Source organism: Bombus flavifrons, chromosome 14 (genome assembly GCF_040668555.2).
Source record: "Bombus flavifrons isolate JBK064 chromosome 14, iyBomFlav1_principal, whole genome shotgun sequence".
Taxonomy (NCBI): domain Eukaryota; kingdom Metazoa; phylum Arthropoda; class Insecta; order Hymenoptera; family Apidae; genus Bombus; species Bombus flavifrons.
Window position 1 is genome coordinate 9,685,668 of NC_138455.1, and position 16,901 is coordinate 9,702,568.

Genomic DNA, 16,901 nt, shown 5'->3' on the forward strand with positions numbered 1-16,901 from the left:
ACAAATAATAGAAGAATATACAAATTGCAAGGTCAAGGTCCTCACACTTTAGGGTTCAAGGATGGTTAGGCTCGGTAGAGGGGATATTTTGCTCGACGAGGTTAAATTGGAGTGTAAGGAGAGATGGTTGCAATTTTGTTTCTCAGAGATTTGCATAGACGTGGTTTTATTTGCCACGAGATCAATGGCGAAATGACGTTAATGGATGAAGAATTTTCTTACGGAAATTCCGATTTCGGACGATAGTTTGGTATACAGCGTAGTGAGAATATAATTTTCTTTTCAGAATTCGTATTTGTCAGGCGATCTAATTTGCCACGTTCCAAAGTCACACCGTGAACCGACAAAATGAAGAATCACGACAGAGACAATCGACCCTGAAAGAACGATCGAATTATTCTCGACAGAAATTGTTACAATTACGCTTTCCGGTTTCGTATTATGCGTATTATTCAGGTTGACGTGTTTTTGTAAGACACGTTACACGGGCAAAAGAAAAGAAAGAGAATCGCAGGGAACACGCGAACATCGTGAGTGAAATAAAAGGACGCAGCGAGTAAAATGGATAAAGTGGAACGAGAAAACGGACACCTCGAGTCGAGGATGTCGTTCTGGTTAGGAATTCTGACGGGTTCTTTCGTCGAAGAAATCCAATACTCCGGCGACGTCTGGTCGTGGTCGAACGGTCGTTTTGTTTGACGTAGGCACCAATGCACTGATATTCGACCAGATTCCTTATGGATTACCTGTATCCATCTTCCAACAACGCAACACCGATCAGTTTTCTTTCTTACATGTTAAATACTGTGACAGGTACACGACTGTTAATACAAGCTTGTCGCGATTAAGAATTTTCAGCCTCTTTCACTTTACTTTCAGTTATTCTTCCGATGTTCTTGATAATCTTGTTAGTTGCTGCGTAGGTTGGAAATTTAGTTTTCTACCTATGAGAAAATCTTTCATCAACCTGGACAAGTAAACTCTCTGTACAGAATTGACATTGTCGGTATAGATATCGATCTTTATCACTGATTTTACTATTCTTCTTCACAGCTGCAATCTTTCCATCGAAACTCTATAGAAAAATTCTACAAAACGTGCGAAGATATTTCACTGAATTATAAAGACAACAAATTAGACACACACAGATATTAATGGAATGGAATCAAATTATTCGTCTTCTGGTTCAGTCTCATCCAATGTTCTCTCTTCTTTATCGTATCTAGTTAGATAATCTTTTACGTTCATTTAATTTCTTCCAGCTCTAAAGCAAACGCAATATCTGGCTGAAAACGTATAAACAAACACGTTACGTTTAAACGATCCAACCCACGAATCTCCGAATGCAAATACTTTCATCGACAAACACCTGCAGCTACCTAAATCTCCAACATGAACACCATTACTCACCCTCAGAAAATTAAATACAATACCTCGGTGGGAGAAATCGAATTTCCTGCAACGAACCAGCGAAAATTCCATAGGTGTTTCACTATAGATCCGATCGGACACGCATCCACCCTCATTACCCTCCTACGAGCAGTCGAAAGAATCGTGTACGAGCGTTCTATTTAAGAATTCCATTGTCCACCCCGAGGGGTAGAGTGTTCCCGCCAGGAACGCGTCGAAATCGGTGTCAGGGTAGTGGAGGAATCCCGCATCACCGCTATTGTTGTTCGTCAACCCCACGCGAGGGTTGCACGCCGGGACAAGTGGCATTGTGTGTTTTTTGGGGGAGATGGGGAACATTGCACAGGTGCACAAACCTGCGTAAAGTGCATAATGTGAATCGCTGAATGGAGGGATGGGAGTGTAAAAGAAGGGGAGACGAGGAGTTTCTGGACAAACAGGCCCCCTCTCTGTGCAGGAAAATTAGGAGCCTTTTTAGACCGAGGAAGAAAGACGGGAGGCTGCCTGGTTTCCAGACGCTGACGCATTTTCATCTCCGCCCTAAAATTGCCGATACGCGAGGGGAAAAAAAGGAGGATGAAAATCCTCTCATACGGAGATTTTGTTCTTTTTCTTTTTTTTTTTTTTACGAAATTCTTGAAAGGTCTGTCGAGGGTTTTGGTCGACTTTGCGTGCTTTTTGGCGTCTAAGGGAATGTTCGCTGGAAGAAATTGGAATTATTTTTAATTCAGTTGGAAATTCGCAGATCTATTCGATTGGTTGAAATTTATCGAGGTTAGAGATATATTTGAGAAATGCTCCATTTTCCTAAAACAAGCATCATGTACATATGTAACTTGAGTTTTAAGCTTGATTATTTTATACAGTTAGGCGTATTTACTCACAAGAACAATAGAGATATATTTGAGAAATGTTCCATTTTCCTAAAACAAGCATCATGTACACATGTAACTTGAGTTTTAAGCTTGACTATTTTATACAGTTAGGCGTATTTACTCACAAGAACAATAGAGATATATTTGAGAAATGTTCCATTTTCCTAAAATAAGCATCATGTACATATGTAACTTGAGTTTTAAACTTGACTATTTTATACAATTATTCACAAGAACAATATTTTGCTTTACTTGATATCCTAACCATTTTTATCCTCTTTATATAAAATCGTATCTATGTATAATCGCTGGATTTCAGAAATATGTTGTAGTTACGTTTCTAATAAACTGTTTCATAGGATATTTATTAAACATAAGAGACATATTTTCCAGTAAAAATGGCGCTTCGATAGTACAAACTAAAGAATATTCCATCGAATTCTTAAAACCATTAACCCGAAGAGATTTCCGGCGAAAAGGAACCGGAGCTGATCCTTTTTCATCCCTAACTTCCGATACAAAATTCTACGCTATATCGTAAGCTTGTATATTTGATATTGTATGTATTTAATATCACATAAGAGCAGGACGATGTATATCAACTTTCAAGTTGCACGAAACTCACGCTTCGTCTCTAAACTCGCCGATTCTAATATCCTAAAAGTATAGTGAGACGGTTCCTTCTTACGCAACTAGAGCCCTCGTGTTTCACAAAACCTCCAACGAAATGTAATCCCACTTTGACGTTCTGTTCTTATTTCTTATTCCGCGAAACTTCTAGAACGCGCTATAGAACCGTCTCATCCAACAAAATAAAATTCTACTGTGGCATTCCTTTGCCATTTTCACTTGCAAATTAAACCCTCGCAATTTATCTGCAAAACTAAATTAAATCACACTATAGAATCGTCGTCCAACAAAATAAAATTCTACTGTGACATTCCTTTGCCATTTTCACTTGCGAATTATCTGCAAAACTAAACTAAAACACGCTATAGGACCGTCTCATCCAACAAATTAAAATTCTACTGTGACATTCTTCCGCCATTTTCACTTGCAAATTAAACCCTCGCAATTTATCTGCAAAACTAAATTAAAACACACTGTAGAACCGTCTCATCCAACAAAATAAAATTCTACTGTGACATTCCTTTGCCATTTTCACTTGCAAATTAAACCCTCTCAATTTATCTGCAAAACTAAATTAAAACACACTATAGAATCGTCGTCCAACAAAATAAAATTCTACTGTGACATTCCTTTGCCATTTTCACTTGCGAATTATCTGCAAAACTAAACTGAAACACGCTATGGAACCGTCTTATCCATCAAAATAAATTTCTATTGTGACATTCTTTTGCCATTTTCACTTATAGGTAATTTATCTGCAGAGCTCAAAGCTACCTTACAGCATCATCACATCCGACAAAACGTCGAAACAGTCTCGCGAATGCGATACCAGCTCGATCTCTCCTCCATTCTTCATTCCCTTCGTAAAAAGCGTCTCAAAGGAACGTGGACGTTTTCACGAGACAAGGATTAAAACTGTCTTCAATACCGGGGCAGATCCGGTCCCAAGGTTACCTCGTTCATGCGTAAGTAGCTGTGTCTCGAGTCGTCGAAGACAGAACCCGATAATCGGTACGGCTGCGAGGAAATTACATACCGGCGCGCGACTTGTAACAATGTATACACTGTTCACTTGGACGGTTCATCACGATTATCGAGGTAAACACGTTGAGGCTAAAAGTGAAACGTCGTTTCACAAAGCCGATCCGTGCAGAACGACTAACCAAGATGCTCTTCTGGCATCTGCCCGCGAGCTGTGCGATGTTTTCACGCGATACGACAAGAACAGCCCTTTGCCTCTATCCTTAGGCGTATGTCCATTTGCACGTCAGGGTTATTCGAGTAATCCTAAACTTTCACGTTTGCGAATTTAATGTCGAAATTTGCGCGGAATAATCGGAATTCACAGTCAATCGAGAGACGCCATTGGTCTTCGATATATTGGCTTGGCAACTAAGTGATTGCGGATTTTCTCATTAGGTGGTAATTACAAAATCCGCAATCACTTAGTTGCCAACCCGATACGAGCCGTTTTATGCAAAGATGGTGTAAGTCAGAAAAGTTGATTATTGCACGATACGAGAGATAAATTAAAAATTCTGTAAGGAGTCGAGCGGACGATTCTCGCTTAATCAAGGCTACCGAGAAACTAATTAAATGTACTTACGCGACACAGAACGAAGAGTAGGCTTTCGGCAATATGCTCTGCTAAATCAAATATGCAAAAGATCGACTCACACCGCTTTTGTAATTAGATTGTGGATTTCTATGAGCCATTACTTATACCCTATCTTGCCTTAAGACAGGTGTTCGTTTGAGAATCGCGAGTGACAGTTACTTTATTTAAAAAATAATCTTATCAGATCTTATAGTCGTTATCTTTCAGAAATTTTCTCTCAGATAGGCGGTGAAAAAGCATAAACTCTTTTGCACCCAGTTTCTCTAGTTTTCATTTCTAATAGTACGTTTCGTAATACATCGATGCCAGGCTCGCGAAGTCGCAAGGACCATCGCCATCGACCTTAATCCTCCCAACTGGCTAAACGTTCGTTGTTTTTGTCGTTGACTTACCAAAGAATAGCACAGGTTTTGAACGTATATAAAAGAAGACACGTGCACGCGCGTGTGTACCTTAGAAGGACCTATACTATACAACTCCTGCACTTTGCAACATACGGGTACCTAATTTAGTATCCCTTGAAAGTGATTTATAAATGACATGCGAGCACGAACAATTGCTACGGCAGGCACATACTGTCTGCACGATTTTATAACCTTCCATAGCAACGGAACAACAATAACGTACTGACCGAAATTATCTCAACAAATATCCTAAACGTCAGACGATCTCCTGTTGTTGAAACTCCTGAGCTCTGAAGTTAGGAGAAGAGTTAAAAAAAAAAAAAAAAAAAGAAAAGAAAAAGAGGGGAGGGGGGAGAGGAAGAGAAGGTGTACACATAAAGAGCAGAGTGTCTTGGCACGGAATAGCAGTTTTATTTCCGCGGGGCCAGTAAACTATTGTGATTGCTCGTAAAAGACGCGGAGCAATTGGAGCCTGACGGAAACGGGCCTTACTGCCGCCAGATCGCGATTGGTCGAGACGAAAGAAGAGTGGATCAGGCCCAGAGCTTCCACCACACCTTCGTGATAGTTGCTTAGACGCTATTGGTCGGCCACTTGGGTCCTTTCAGGGCCCCCCTTTGGTCTTCTCTTTATCCCCCTTTTTCTCTACACGTTGATGCACGTTCTCCCACCACCACCACAAAGCGGTACCCCACACGCGGCACCTTGGGTGCCCCTTCTTTCTATCCCCGTGTCGTACTTACTTTTCTTTCCATTTGTTTGACTTTGAAACTGTTTGGCCGGGGCTTTGGCCTCGCCTCTGTGCCTCGTTTCGCACAGCCTTTCTCTTTCCGTGCGTTCATCATCATTATCCTGGTCGTCATTATTTTCGTGTCTACGCTCTCGACTCGCGGTGCCCCGGTAACGCGACCGTCGTTATTTTCACCGTAATTACCTCGTATATACCGTCGAAAAGGGGACCGTCGTACCCGTCTTCGGACTTTCGACGCGTCGATATTTTATTCCGGTCAATCGGTACGCGGCCCTTACCGCCTCTTGCTCTTTGTATATGGAACGTGTAGCGCCCGATGAATTCCACCGCTCCATCTTCGCATCGCGGTTTGTAACGAATTTTTTCTTATCTATGACACGGTACAATTTGGATTATGACAACACCGATATGTGAACATTCTTCGATAATCGTATGTATTTTGATTGGAAAACTAGGGTCTCCTATTTTGGTAACAAACTGTCAACGATCGTTGGACAAACAGATAAGAACGTCATTAGATAAAAAAAAATGATGAAAATTGTAAGAAATGTAGTTGGATGAAAATCGAACGTGCGTGTGGAGATTCGAGTTTGCTGATAGCGACGAATATAATAAACAACAAGTTCACGTACCATTTTCGAAGATCCTCGTAACATTATAATGCGAAATTAATGGTCCTTTGCGATTGAGTCGGTTGTTCGTGATTAATGCTCGATAATTACACGTATCGTATAAAGTGACGTAGAAAAGACTTCGAGCAGATAGACAGCTTATGACTTGTGCCATCCTTTAAATAAATACGTAGACGATAATAAATAGCGTTCGCTCGTTCCTTCCTCTATCTTCTTTTACGCAGCGTGGCTTTGCTATTAAATGTTAGTTAAAATTCCTTTGGATACAAATACTCGCACCATGCTAAATCATGTTGATCTAACATTGTCATTTTTATTAATATTATATGGCCGAGCAAAGTTTTGAACGTTGAGAAAAACAAGCATTGAGAATTATTTCACGTATTCTTACGTTCGGCGAGTGTTTTCGCGCGTTTTAACAATTTTTATTGCTTTAAGGATATTGTTTTTATTTGATGATTATCCGTCTGGCTGAAATATTATGTTAGTATTTGCTCGCTTCTTTGCGTTAAGCGCATTGCTGGTGCTACGCAAATTCTTGCGTAAAGTTGCACGCGAGTCTCCACCGCTAATGGCACATAACAGCTATAATTATGGTCCTATTATGAGACAGCTGAGAGTAAGCACGTTGAATAAATAAAAGGAAAGTAACTGATTTTACATACGCGTGTGTGATATTCACCGATAAGTCCGCCGATATTCCAAACAAACGTAATTGAATTATACTAAATATTTCACGATAACGTTACATTTGCAGGTAACTTTATTGGATACGTTGTTACGATAATTGTGTTACGATTTATTTGCGGAAGAATTCTAAATATTAGGTTGTCCGGAAAGTTTCTTTCGTTTTATAATAAACGCACAATGTTCCTTGTTTTATATTAATTTATTGAATTATGCACGAACATAATAATAGAAATAGATACCTAATTCGATAAAATAATATAAAACAGAAATTATTGTTCATCTATTATCGTCTTATGAAACGAAAGAAACTTTTCGGACGACCTGATAGAAGAGTTAGAATTAAAATATATATTTAACGTTGACAAAGGATTAAAATACGTTTCAAGTGGAAAGGGAAACTATAAGTGGAAAACACAAAACTCTTTATCACGTTGTAATTAATATTCATATCAAATTTCATTCCGCTCCTTTCACTTTGCCTTCCAGTGAAATTGAAACATAAATTTCGTGTTCAATTTACGAGCTACACACAATTAAATATAATCTGAAAGCTGAGCGAGAAAAACGACGCTCGCACGAATAAGATTACTCGTTACGTTTCACAAAGTAATTCATTTTACGTACATAGCTTTCGATCAAATTTCTCAATACTTTGCTCCGTTAACAAATACTCTCACGAATGATACTATTTGCTTCTTGCGATGCGTTTGTCGTTAGAAAAATCGAACATTTCGTACGTTAAACTCGAAGGATTGTCATTTAAGATTTTTATGGTAAATATCCAAATATGTTCGAAAAATTCCGATTTTTGTAATAAGCGTTCGTTTGCCGAGTCATTGTGCGGCTATTGAAGTAAAAAAAAAGATGCATAAATCATGCAATAAAATACTTTCTATCTTTCTTCTATAATTTTATTCAATTCTACTTTTCACATTCTAAGCGTATGTCAATCTTCATGCAATAAAATTTCTTATGGACCTGATTTCCGTATTCTTGAAGAGTCTGCACATCTGCAGAAGCCTTATTTACGCCACGTAGGGTAAGTAATTATGGGTAAGATTCGACCCGAGGAGATGCCGCTCTCTCTCTGAAACGATACTCTTTAATTTTTATTTCTTGGACCTGATGTACATTCCAATTTTAATTTTTTTTCACTCGCCATAAAAACAATGACACAAGATATCGTACTATTGCGTTTTGATCGTGTTTTATCAAACACGAACACACATTATACGTTTTCTTTTATATCAAAGATTACCTGCAATTCGACAGCTCTGTAATATCTTTCTTTCATTTAAAAATTTATTTTCGAATTTTTACTCGATTCGAGTAATTTGTTTATCGACTCGAGTAATTACACTTTATGTTACAATGGCTTGCGATATTTTCCATCTGAAAATACTTTCGTGTGTCACTGTATTCTGCCATTTAAATTTTCTGCTACAAAACTTACGCGTAGCGTGTAAATTTTTCAAAATATATGGCACCTCGCTCGTAATTAATTACTCGCAGTTGTATTCAAGAGCGCGGAAACCTTTTTCTCACGTATCCTCCACAAGTATCGTGCACTCTATTCATCGTCCCATCCTATTTTACTTATGTGCATAATTAGAACGTCCAATTAGACGGTGTTGTACCGCGTACGAAGCAAAGGCTACACGCTTTAACACTTTGCCGACCGCTATAATTAGCATTCTTAGGAACGCTATCAACGGGACGATCGGATTGGTTTTTAGCACTTGGTGAATTTCATCTGGCTTCATTGGAGAATTTAAAACGTTAAGAATGTTCGTTGAAAGAATACAACGATGTAAGAAATAAAAATTCTGCAGGAAGCTGCCAAGGCACGTAACAGTAATTGTATTTCACGATTCTAAAAGATATAAAAGAAATCGATGGCTGACAAAAGGTTTACTGGCGATACAAAAAATTGTATTATTTTATATAATGCACATATTATAACAATAATATTCTTTAATTACCGTATATCGCAAAATATCAGTTTGTTCGATGAATATCGAAACCTCGTGTTACTGAAAGTTTAACAAATTTTATTTGCTCTTTTCTCAAAAAAAAAAAAAAAAAAAAATCTGGTTCCCAAATAAGAGTACGAGGCAGTGATTTCTAACCGACAATTCCAGCATCGAACGTGGTGCAATTTCCGAACACAGCCTCAACCTAAAACACTGTATTCAACTGGAAATAAGCAGGATAAATCTGGCGCTACCCGAAAATCATCCTTTCATTTCCTGTCCGAATGGAACAGGAAGACCTTCGAGCAGACCTCGAAGGTAAAAATCGTGCTTGGCCTTTGATTACCGAAAACAATTTCACACTTTCGCCGCGGAAGAACACGCCGCCTTTTGCCAGCACATCCTCCTCTTTCCAGTTGATCCTCGTTCGATTAGGCTGCCTGTTGCAAAAATCAAAGAAATCGAAACACTCGCTAAAGTCGCTTTCTCTGCCAGCGAATCAGAAATCACGTTTCACTTATTTCGTTAACGCATCGCTGGCAAAAATAAATCTTACGATTTTGCAATATTTTTGGAAAATGTATCCACGTCTATGGAAATGAAAATTGATTTATTGGGTTGGCAACTAAGTGATTGCGGATTTTCTCAATACCACCTTATGACAACATCCGCAATCACTTAGTTACCAATCCAATATCATCGCGTTTTCGACGAGCGAATTTTGGAAAAGTGTGTGTGAGTTACGGAAATGGAACGCCTTACACACCGCGTCCTCTGCCAATGAGTTTTTCATCAGCGAACGTATCGTCGTAGTTGCACAGTCTCTAAATTCGTACGACTGTTTTCTTTTCTGAAAAGCCAAAAACCACTTCAAAGGTTATCATTTTGGAACTCTGGACAACGTTCGGAAGATTGTAACCGAGCAATTTAAATTCAGCAATAAATTCCAACACTGTTTCCAAGAATGGAAGCACTGCCTTTGGCGGTGTATAGGGTGTACATTCTCAAGGGAACTTGTATCTCGAAGAGAACAGTGTACGATTTTCGTTAAACGACGTACAAACGTTCCCACGGAACTTGCAGTCCTGTTAATTCTGACACACCACGTATATTCTGTTTCGTCAGCCGTCTTCGGTTTTTGTCTGTATCGCGTTGCAAGTCGCCTTACGAATATAAATATCAATCGAAGTACAATACATAAAACACGCGATACAAAGATAAATTTCGGCCGCGTTTTTCGACAGAGGAATATGAAAATCGCCTACGGCCGATTGATCCAACAACGTCTCTCACGCTGGCGAGGGAACAACCGGGATACGCGTTGGCTATTCCGCCAGCAGCAGCCGACAACAAGAAGAAGAAACGGGAATGAGAAGAGAGCTGAACGGCCGCGAGATATGACGGAAAGAACACTGTGGAAGGTGGGCAGCAGACGAAAAAATTAGCAGCAACAAGTTTCAAGCTGTGCAATAATTCCCGAGGCGCGTGTTACACAGCCTCCATGGTCCGCTGCAATTTTTTTCTTTTTCCAAAAATTTATGGGCGCAGCCACTCTCGCCCGCCGCGAGCTGAATTCGCACGAATAAAACGAGAAAAATAATCGTTTGGTCCTCGGCCACTGGCGACGTACGTACGAGCATCGTTCTCTCTTTCTTTCCGTAGGATATGCAAAAAAGGAGACAGCATCGAATAAGTATGTAAGGATATTAAACGAAAGTGTTGGTGAATTTAGGGACTTGCGCTGCGCGCTCTATAGGAGACACCGCCAACAGAAGTTGCGCGCTTCTCTGCCAATGTTTTTCTGCTCTTGCTGTAATGTAGTTGTAGGGAAGCGCAGGGTTGCTTGTTGTACAGGGTTAACCGGTTGAGTATTTGCAGGTGCACGGATGAGATTGGAAGTCTGAAAGGATGATCGTGTTTCGAGGAATATTTTTTTTTTAGGTCGCTGGAATGTACTGGGTGAATCATTACCGACTAAAGCGGAGAACATTAATCTCTGGTATTGGTTTACATTCGATAAGCTAGTGTCAGAAACTGTTGCTGATTTGCACGAATTTTTATATCCTCGTTATCCATGCAACGTATAAAGATGACACGCGAGAAGTATGATAAACCGAATTTTGTCCATCCTCTCACTTTCACGCCACTCGATTACTCGAAGGAAACATTTAAATACGGAATTTGAAGAAGAGAAGAGATACGACGCGTTTCGAAATAGCTGACAAGTCTTAATTGATATCGACGTGGCGCTTTTTTAATAAACATCCGTCCACGATAAATATTTTGTCGATATAATCGCGACACTCGTGGCCCGTTATAATGCTAATGAAATTTCCAAATATTTCACGTAGCCTCCTAATTAAATAATTAAATTGGCAAGCGAAACGGCTCTTTCTTATCTTTATTTGCGACAGAATTTGTACGCGTTTAATCCACATTACCAAACCGTTTCGTGTATCAAAAATATACGCGAAACATGTTATAGTACGTGTATGAAATCGTTGTAACGCCTTCGTAAAAATAAAGATAACACGGTTTATCGTAAGAGAGACAGTGACGTGGTTCGATGAGCTCTTTCTTTTTGCAAAATTACAGCATAAACGTCAACACGTAAACATAATCCCCGGTAGCCGTTTAGCAGAATTTATGGCGGCGCTTGAGAGGAAACGGTGCTTATGTCGAACGCGTTTTTAATGATCGTGCGATAATGCCGAACTCGTTAATTTCGTATCGATAACAGAAAGATTTAAGACTAAGCATAATTACTCCCGCGGCTCGTTTATTGTATCCTCAGTCGTCTTTTATACCGACACATAAACGTTTTGGGCTATTAACGAACAGGAAGTTGGTAACCGGTGATATTTATCTGGTCGCGTTTCGTTCGTCTTTCGTGTCACGTTTAATGGCCTCGTTAAAAAGCTCCATTCACGGCGTTTTCAGTCGCGTGTAATGTAAATCGACGCGATTTATTTTAAAGCTGAAACTAACAGCACATCAAAGAACAGAAGACATTTTCATAGCGCTTTGTTTAATCAGTTTATATTGTCTCTGAATTAACTCGATAATGGATCTTTGTCCTACATTACATTTTTCTTCTTATTTCCTCTAATTCTAATTCTAAATTATATGCACAATGTAACTCGCAGGACTTCGTTATCGTATGCATAATTTCAAGTAAAAGATGTTACACGTGGATACACGTGGACTTCCTGAGACACGGAAGTAATAAACGATATTTTACAATGACTGTGAATTGCTGAATTGTAGTTTGAAGGGGACGGATCACAGAATATTTGGAATGTTATTTTTCAATCGGGAGTTAAATTTGCAGGATAAAAATACTTTTGATATATTTACAATTACGAAATTAATTTCTCGAATCGATTGAGGAGAACAGTCGTTTACAGTTAAAATAAGAAAAGACGAGTTGTCATGTGTGCGGTAGTTTCGAGTATAAAAGTTCTCTCGTTACTTTGTTATTAACTCTTTTGTTATTTCTTTGTTACAGGAGAATATTCAGCCGTCACGACTGCTGTTGAAAAAAGTGAGTAATTAACATTTTAATATTATGAATATTATACACGTACATTGCGAAAATCGAATAGATTTTGCGTAGAAATTAACCCAGTTCGAAAAGAAGTAGAAAACTATCGATTTATGCTGACCAGATGGAATAATCGATACCCTAATCGATGAATTTCTAAAACACTAAATTTTTCATAAATTTTCTTTCAATGATACACAGCATTGTCATGTGTACGCGTAACTTGGAAATATAAATTTTGCTTAAAGCGTGTAGACGTTCGTAAGATCGAAAGAGTTCGACATCTCCACATATTTTGGGATGAAGAAACGCGCTATCTCGAGCAGTGTCATTGAAATTTTTCTTCTTGCTCGATGTGGCTATCGTCGGATCAGCAATTTTCTCGTCGATGATCGTATAGCTCCGGAAACACGTTTAAAACTGCCAGATATACAGGGTCTTTGGTAACTGGTGGTACAAGCGGAAAGGGGGCGATTCTACGCGAAAAAAGAAGTGGAAAATATAGAATAAAAATTTTTCGTTTGAGCCTTTGTTTTCGAGAAAATCGACTTTGAATTTTAGCTCGGTACGCCTGCACTTATCGCGTCTCGTTATAACGGATCTTACTGTAGATCGTTGTCTCGATAGAAAAATTAAAAAAAAAAAATTGTTATTCTATATTTTCGATTTCCTTTTTCGCGTAGAATCACCCCCTTTCCGCTTGTACCACCAGTTACCAACCACCCTGTATATCACAGAATTTTCTCGATCTGCGAAAGACAAAAAGATATTTAGATGATATCTGCTATCAGCGAGTTATGGCGCGCGACGAAAATTGCTCGCACTTTGGCTGCATATAAAACAGGCAACGCGCACTTCCACTTGTATCGTAGCTATCCATTAAATACGTGTAAGTGGAGAAATTAATGCGCGTTAAAATGATTTACACAACAACTAATTAGCCTCGCGCTGAAAATTCCAAGGATACGCACATCTCGTGGTAATCGTGCGTCAGTTTCTTCGTGCTTAGACTGCGTTCTCACTGAAGCAACAAAACGAGGATGTTCCATTGATTGCTGTTGCTGTATGTCTGAAATGCTGTACGATAGATACCGAATAGTCGGGAAAGTTCGCAACGTTTTTGACAATCGATGTATTTGGTTATAACTTTGCTCTTGGTTGGACGTTAAATGTATTGATTAGCGAGGAAAAATCTGATTAGTTTCAATGGAAAGAATGTTATATATTTGATGGAGAAAGATAGATAAGAAAATATTAGGTTGTCCGAAAAGTTTCTTTCGTTTTATAAGTTTTTTGTTTTATATCAGTTTATCGAATTGAATAATAATAGAAATATAACGAAATAGATGATACCTAATTCGATAAAATAATATAAAATAGAAATTGTTGTTCATTTATTATCGTCTTATGAAACGAAAGAAACTTTTCGGACGACCTAATAATAGATCAAATTTGATGGATATTCGTAGAAACTACATTTCATCTCATTTCACACATTTGTTTATCAGGTACAAGTACATGTAACACAAAGTAGCTGCAAATCTAAACCATAAATTATAAGAGCTGATACAAGTGTTACACTGTTTCATAATGTCTCTAATAAATGCAACAAGTACGTAATAACCTAGTAAATAAATTCTCTGTAAATAAATGTTCTATTACGCAAGTGTCTACTACTGCGTATGTATGCTAAATAAATGTAATACTAAGCGTAAACGTGTATAGAAACTTGATTAGCTATGTGAACCTAAGCTAAGCAGTCTGTAAAGATAGGAAACAAAGAATAATAAGATACAAGAGAATAATTGATAATAAACGATATCTTATTATCTACGATAAAAAATATAATATAATACAAATTATTTCATTTTCTTCATTTTCTACCTGTTTACAAACTACTTTCCCATAGTAAGAAAGTGACTAACTGCATCGCTTAAATTCACAAAAATTGACAAAGATACTTTTCTCGAGACAGTGATCATCGCTTATGATACGAATCACCTAGCAAACAACAAAAAAGTTTATCTATAACAAAAGCTATTCTTCGATTTGTATCACTTTCAGAGTAAACAGCAATGGTAAAAGCAACGATGTCTTTTTACTGGCGATAAAAACGCGGAGAAATATGGGGAAACCGTCGAGTATAGCAGCCTGTTCAATGGAACAGCAACGAAATCTGTTCGTCGTTGCCTCAGTGAGGACGCAGCCTTATCGTTCTCGTTTCAAAAGCTATTCCGATTCGAAGCACGTTTGCCTTTCTATACCTGCAGGCACCGCGAAACTTTCCAAATGGGAAAAATGAGAAAAAGGGTAAAAATATGCTAAATGCGACACGTTGGCGGTCGTAATTCAGGAACAGGTTTCATTCTTCGCTGGAAGGTCTTTTGACGCGTAAATCCCTGACGTTTATAATTGCTTCACGGCTATAGTATATTTTATTGAAACGTACGATGAATACAGTAAGTCGGTGTTATTAACGTTTGATACATGATATTGATTAAATGTTAATTCAATTAAGAATGTACGGTCGTTAAATCGCACCTGAAAGAACCACACGATATATGGTTTCTGATCGATTGTTGGCACAGGATGCTTCAATTTAATTAAACCAATCTGTAAGTAAATTACGACGATTTTGCAGCGGTATTATTTAAAGTTCGCGTGTGCTTAATTACCTCGTGGTCTAATTACCTGGTGGTTTAATTATCGCGTACATGTGGCTGATGAAAATGGTAGATTGAATTTTTAAAATTTATGTATTAATGGCCTGAAATTTGTGAAACGTACACGCGTAGCATATTGGATTTATCGTTATGTTGGTTCCAAGAGATACGATTGGGTGTACGTTAATCGACGTATAAATTCTGCCACTCGTAATTTTCTTTAACGGGCCGTTTTAATGAAAACGTGTATTTGGGTTTATTTATTTAATACCGTGCGAGAATCCACGAAATCGGCGAAGAAAATATTCAAAGATGAATCAGACGATATCAAAACATCAAAATATTTGTTATATCGAGGAAATAAAAGAAATGAAAAAACAACAATCATAGGATTCCCTTGGTAGCAAAATGAATTTAACTTTCGTAGTATCTTACAGTGATTGTACAAAGAAAATTGTATTTCCCTGTTAAAGTAATATTAAGTGTCTTTCTTTTACAGACACGTCTTTTACAACGACGCATTTTTAAACAAACATGAAATCTAATCTGTCGAACGTTGTGATCTTCAGTTCGATAGAAGAAAATGGATTATACGTAATTCGATAAAATAATACGAAACGAAACATGTTGTGCGTCTATTATTTCCTCATAAAACGAAAGAAACTTTCCGGACGACCTAATGCATCGAAATACATAAAGAAATAATGTTTAGCAGAATTCGGAAATACAAATAGTCCAATTTTCTTCGGTATAATGTTACCAATCGCGTATGAATTTCTCAAGGGAATTGGCTCCGCTCAAGACGAAGTAGAATGAGACGGTCCGTGCAGACCCGCGATATCGATTTAGTCTGCCTTTCGCGGAACATCGTAGCAAACAAACGTCTACCAGTCGATCACGTATTAACCTGTATGAATATGTAGAAATATAAAATCTTTAGACATTATATTAATTTTCTGCAAGCAGATACGTTCCTCCTTGGATTCTAAAGACTGGAATCCTTCTAATTATATGCTTAAAATTTCAGGAATTATTATCCTTAGATAAGAATAGCTCGTTTGATTTGAAGGATGCGATAATTCGCAGAAATTTCAATTGATCTTTGCTTTCATTTTTTGAAAATTTCAGCAACGTTCCAAAGTTTAATTTCAGAGATACGACAACTCGAACAATTTTGATCTGCACTTTCTGAAAATGTTCGAAGAGTAACAGGGCGTTGTTGATAGCAGAAGCATCTACGTTACCGAAACGTAAAAGCTCGAAATTTCTCGATATCGTAAATATTCTCGATCTTCAGCTTTCGAAATCTTGTTCGACTAATTCCATAAACACGAGTTCTCGCGCGCGAGTAATCCTTTCTTGGGCCAATTTTACGGCTAATTATCGCGGTTGATAAATGCAGGATGTCGAATGAATGGTAAGATCGCGCAAAAACGGGAGTGTTACCGCGCTGCACGCTATTATCGGGCGCGTCGAGCGACCATCAAAAGGGATTACACAAAAGATTACAAGAAGAGCGGCGCAATGTCGTAAACGCGCGTCACACGCGGGAGTAAACTTCCGACTGAGGTAATTTCCGGTCGCAGCGCGCGCCGCCACCTTTTGTCAGGCGTGAGCGAGCTATGGAATTGCGATTGAAAAGCTCTCAAGGCCGCGGTTCGTTCACGTATACCCGATTACGCGTTCAAACGTTTTACATAACACGCGTGCC

At 38.4% G+C, this 16,901-nt stretch overlaps 1 long non-coding RNA gene across 1 annotated transcript in view; it reads left to right on the forward strand.

The window, feature by feature from the left end:
- The window catches only part of LOC138187075 (uncharacterized), a 163,092-nt gene extending 150,567 nt beyond the window's left edge, over positions 1-12,525 (forward strand). Inside the window, exon 5 of the long non-coding RNA XR_011175080.1 lies at positions 12,492-12,525. This is a non-coding gene — a long non-coding RNA (uncharacterized LOC138187075). The remainder of the gene's footprint in view (positions 1-12,491) is intronic.
- Positions 12,526-16,901: the final 4,376 nt, after the last annotated feature.